The following is a 6,000-nucleotide window of genomic DNA, read 5'->3' as shown; positions in this document are numbered from 1 at the left end:
GTTTTCACAGTCTATAGTTTCAAATCTAAAGAACACTTACCTCGGATCAGCTTCGGGAGTCTCAAATTTTTTTACAACAAATTGAACATGAGGTATGTTTTTTTCCCTCTGAAAATACTCCTTATAATGTAAATGTTTTTTTTGAAAATATCTTACCCATAGTCTGAGTTTTGAACAGGACTCTAATACCACCAAATGTAACCCCTCAAACTGGGCCTAGACATTACGGCCCGATATAAGCGATAACATGGGCCATAAATATGGTGAAACTATTAGTTGAAGTGAATTCATTCATCTTTGAAAACATGTGTTATTATTTCTCTTAAAAAATGATAAGTTTAATTGCAAAAACTTTGATAGAATTTCTTTGTCATTATTTGGAAAACATCTTAGTGATCTTTAAATTCAAATTTGATAAAACGAGTTTGCAAAAATAGTTTTTCTTTAATTTTTCAAAACTTTATTTATTAGCAAAAAGTTCAATTTATTCAATCCATAAGTATAATCCATGCATAATGACCAATGTTAAAAATCATGCCACAATACCATCATTTAACATAAAAAGTCTCAAATAGCAATAAAGTCCATAAACATCCAAATCATAAATAAAATTCCATATGTTTATTTAAAAACATTTTCAAGAGCATCATTGATGATCGCATCCGAGTACTAACCATAAGGATTATCTGAAACACACAAGTAAAGTGGGTGAGCTTTAAAGGGCCTAGTGTGAGATCAATATAAATATATATTCACATAAATATCAAAATATAAATCTCAACATATCGATCATCATAACTTTCATAAATTTTAACATTGTTACTTATGCATGAACAATTTTAAAAACGATGCACATTTAATAAAATTTCCTACCCATCTCCGCTTCACACCAATATTGAGTTCCCAAGAACTCTCCCATCCAGAACACCATTTGTGGACAAGCCACCACTGATTTGTAGATAAACTGCCACTGGTAAACTTTGTGGACAATCCACCACATATGCAGATATACTGCCACTGGAACACTTTGTGGACAAGCCATCACTGATTTGCAGATAAACTGCCACATACTTCCCAGCTTTCACAAAACCCACCCCATGCATGTGATATGGTTCGCTTTTTAATACATATGAATCACTTTTACACTTAGGAATCACTTTTACACTTAGGCCTGTGAACATGATCACATAATCACATATCACTTAATAATCACTTTTAATCACTTTCACATACTTTAACATGTTTTTCACATTAGATCATAGATCTCAATATTAACATACACATATATAGATATCACATTTTTAAATTATCTAATATATCACAAAAGCCATGCATCACATATCATGAGGATGAGATCTACACATACATCTTTGTCAAAGTTATAATCACATCACATATCATGTGTTTCATAAAATTACTCAAGTAAAAGTCACTTACTTGGGTTCCTTTGATTAATTTCTCAACTCTTTTTTAAATATTTAGTGTACTTACGATTAATTATAATTACCTTATTAATATAAAAAAGGAAAACATATCACACACAAGTAATAGTATTGAACCCACATCTTTTTCGTAGATTCAATATGCCACAATCCCCTGGTAATGATTTCACTTGGATTTAAACCCGAAAAATGTATCTAAACACACAAATAATCTTTATTGGTTAGGATCCACTATGAATGTTATACCTAATAGAAATTAATCATTTAAGTCTCATCGATAAACTTACTCTTAATCTAACACTCGAATCTAACACCTTCACTCCCAACATTAATGATTTCCTAAGTCGTTGTCGTTCGGTCCTTCAAAGAACATAGGGACAAGGGTGTTAACACACAAAGGACAAGCATATAAACTTAGTACCATTCGGTTTAAGAGAAAAATAGAGAGAAGGGAATGATGCCAAAACTACTTGTGTAGTTTACTCGTTTAACACGACGAAGTCGGTGATTCGACTTGGTGAAGGAACAGAGAAGTTTAGTGATCTACAAGAATCATTTGATCGGTAAGACTAAAATACAAAGTAAGGAATTCAAATAGGAGAGTGGTGTAGGTTTGGTCACTAGAGGAGATGAAAGAGATTTAAAAGAAAAGAAGAAGAAAACTCAACCACCGATGGAGACGGTAGTGGTCCAATAGCGGTGACAGCGGTTCGAAGACCAGAGGAGTGATGATCTGGCAAAGGGTGTCAAAAAAATAAATAATAATAATAAAGGTTCGACAAAAGAAGTGATGGAAAAAGAAGATGAAAGGAGAAGGGAGATAGAGGAGAAAAGAGACCCGTAGTGGCGCACAGTGCTGATCACGATAGTGATTGGCGGCAATGAGGAAGAGAAAGAGGAGGAGAAGTAGGAGGAGCTACAGTGGCTAAGAGGTATGGTGTTTGGTGGTGATAGGTTTGGTTACGGTGAAAGAAGTAAAAATGAAAAAGAAAAAGGTGATGTGTAGCAAAAGGGAGAAAAATAGATAAGAAAAGGAAGAAAAAGAGAGAATATGGAGGAGAGCGAGTAGAGGACAACAAATAAAGTTAGAGAGTGGGGAGAACGGGTGGTTAACCTAGTCTAAGTTCAATGAACCACTTCTTTGGCAATAGAGAGAAGAAATGACAAGAGAGGAAAACATGGAGTGAAAAAGGGATCATGTTACTACAACTTATGGTAAGTTTGACTCCTAAAGAAGGAAAGGAACCCTCCTAAACAAGGTAGCTATGGGGTGGACGGCAAGCTCATTATGCACATAGGAAATGTTTTTAAAAAATTAAATAAATAGGATATGAACAAGGGGACTTAAACTTAGAACCTTTAGAATAGCTAAGGAGCATTAAACCACTAGATCACTTCACTTCCTATTTTTATTTTTACGCTACCAAAGTAAAAATATGGGATGTGACATACTTTATTTAATTACTAAAGTCGATAAACCTTAATCAAATTAGATCACTTTTAATTTCGGCTAATCTTTTATGATAGTGAGTAATAACATGTAATTGCAATTATTATATATGTGATGTCCATATTTTTCGACAATTTGAGTAAGCTTCAATGATATTACACTTGAAATTGGTTGTTCTTTTAGAACACTTTATGCCTACCATATTTGAATGTGTTTTTGGTAATCTTTGGGTGTGTTTAATGGTTAAGTTTTATGGATTCCTTTGAGTCATAGTTGATCTTGTTTTTGAATGAATTAAAATTAGATTGATCATGGTTTACAAAAGTACTTATAAATGGATGTTCTCTAAACATGTTTCATAATCACTATGTTGGGAGGTGTTTTTGTATACATTTTTGGTGTTCTAAGTTTGAATCTCATGTCCTACAAGTGCAAATTAGTGAAGGGTATATTTAGGTGCTAAAACAAGATAGCTACAGGGTTAATTTTTTATTTCAAGGGATCATGTTTGAGTATCCTTCCCTTAGGTATAAGTACCCAATTTAGCAAAATGCCAAAATATATAGTATAAGGACCTAGGTATCTGAATTACAAAATTAAATTCACAAAAATTTTTAAGCGTTTTTGTGTTTTAACCTTTTGCTTTGAGATACACGCTACCAAACTAAAATTAATTAAAAAAGTTAAAATGGGAAAAATGAAAATTAAAAATATAATATTTGCAAAATTTTAATGATTTTATTTTAATGTATTTGTTTATATATTTATTTTAAGGATAGTAGATATAATATTTATAAAATAAAATAAAATATTATTTAAATAATATAAAATTTTAAAAGGATTCACTTTTTTCATGTGCTATATAAATATATTAAATCAATTAAAACATTATAGAATATCATAAAATATTTTAAAAATTATGAGAAGATAGTATTTTATGATTGTAATTATATTTTTAAAATTTAAAATAAATTGTGCAATTTTTTTTAAAAAAATCATGACTACTATGAGTGTTATGATAGCAATAACCTCCGCTTAGTTGATAATTGTAATAAATGTAATGCGATCGAAAACGTGACTATAACCGTAATTTAAATCATTGATGCCAACATTAAATAGCCACTTAAATTACTAAAACCACTCTAATTAAATATTTTCATATTAGACAACAAAACAACAAAATCCTAAGTGAGTAGGTGATGAGAATGATGAAAGAAATGAGTTAAGCAAGGTTTTGATGAAGTGATTTTGCAAGAAAATGAGAAAAAGATTCTGGAAGCTTGCAGGATTTAAGAGAAAAGATTAAAAGATGGAAGAACAAAGCTTTTCTTTCTCCCTAAGTGTGGTGGAGATGAAGAATGGGGGCTTTGTCCTCTTATGTTCATTTTTTTTAACCTTTAAAAACACAAGAAAAGTCAAAATATCAAGATTTAATCTTCAAAGTATGTCACCTATATATCTCTAAATATAAAATAAACCAAAATATTATTCCATTACCGCACACATTCCTAATCACTAATATTTTAACATAAGCAAGTGTCAAATGACTAAAATAACTTCAAACATAAAATTATCATTATTTAATCTTTTTATCTCGTAATTTTTTCGATTAATTTTAAATTTTAAAAATAACTTATGATACTAATTCATGACACAATAATATTCAAAGTCTTAATAAATCTAAATAAATCAAATTCCACACACTAAATTATGGACAAAAATTCTCTAAGAGAAATGTCGAAAACTTAAAATCTTTTGGGGTGTTACGTTGCCAACGCAACCACAATCTTATTCACTAAATTAATGCTTAATCTATTTATAAGAATAAATCTTAAAATTATACATGAATTATAGTCTAATGTGTAAGGTTGTATGTCATTTTTCAACCTACTTAAGTCAAAACCATTGGGACCTCTTAGAGGTTCTAACCAAGGAGCACACGGATCCCAAAAACGCATAATTTCTCCTCCAAAAATGACTTCTCCGATCAGGAAATGTATTAGATATTTACCTAACCCAATAAGCCCTTGAGCGAATCCCACGTTAGCCCCAAAACATTGATCTCTAACTAGAAATGTAAATGCTTGAGCTTGAGAAGCTTCTGGTCCAGTGGGCCTAAACTCACTACGATAAGCAGTATTATTAAACCAGACAAAGCAACAAGCAATGAAACCAAAAATGGATAAAGCACCTAAACTATAAATATATGGAATTTTGATTTTATTCAATTTTAAAAATTATTAACACAATTATTGACATACCATCATTTTATATTTATATATTACATATACATATAATTATACTTATCAAATATAAAAATAATTTTATGTATTTATTTTTTAAATGTGTATATTAAAATCAAAATCAAAATTTCTTGTATATATTTGAATTACAAATTTTCATGTGTATAATTGCATCTAATCAAAATTCATATATCAAATTGCATATTGAATCAAAGTTCATATATAATTTTAAGATATATCCCTTTTCTTATATTATGAAGTAAAATAATATCATCCATATAAAAGCATGAGTTTGGAAAAAATTTAAACTAACCAATATACCATTTGTTGTTTATTATATTCCATTTTAATTTTTAAAAGTATTTATAAGATTTTTTACTTAAATTAAAATTTTAATTTTATTTAGACATTTGGTTAAATAAGTTTACTAAACATATCATTCTTATAAACAAAAAAATTAATTTTTTTGGTTAAAATGAATTTATATAGTAATAATAAAAATTGAAAAGTTTATATTGAATTACTTATTAAAATATACTTTTATTATTTATTTATTTATTTTGAAGAAATATTTTATTATTTATTATATTATATTAACATTAGAATAATATTTTATTTTATTATTAAATTTTAATTATGAAAAAATATTATATTAAAGATGAAAATATACTTTAGATACGTATTAAATTATACTTTTCATATAATTTAAAACTAAGAGTTACCAACGTATTAGTATTCAACATTCAAATATTAAAAATAAACTTCTTTTCCTCAAAGGGGTTGAGGAGGATCTAGCGTGGAGGATTAGCAACCTTTTGGGATTTCAAAAAATGAATAATCTGGGATCATACTTGGGCGTGCCACT

At 28.9% G+C, this 6,000-nt stretch overlaps 1 long non-coding RNA gene across 1 annotated transcript; it reads right to left on the bottom strand.

Moving 5' to 3' along the window:
• Nucleotides 1-548: 548 nt before the first annotated feature.
• LOC128283640 (uncharacterized) lies at nucleotides 549-2,531 on the bottom strand. Its single transcript, XR_008274037.1, has 2 exons — nucleotides 1,730-2,531; nucleotides 549-686 (listed from the first exon to the last, which is right to left on the bottom strand). It is a non-coding gene; the product is annotated as an uncharacterized LOC128283640 (long non-coding RNA).
• Nucleotides 2,532-6,000: the final 3,469 nt, after the last annotated feature.

Source organism: Gossypium arboreum, chromosome 2 (genome assembly GCF_025698485.1).
Source record: "Gossypium arboreum isolate Shixiya-1 chromosome 2, ASM2569848v2, whole genome shotgun sequence".
Lineage (NCBI taxonomy): Eukaryota > Viridiplantae > Streptophyta > Magnoliopsida > Malvales > Malvaceae > Gossypium > Gossypium arboreum.
The sequence above is the reverse complement of the archived record's forward strand: the minus strand, read 5'-3'. Positions and strand labels throughout refer to the sequence as shown.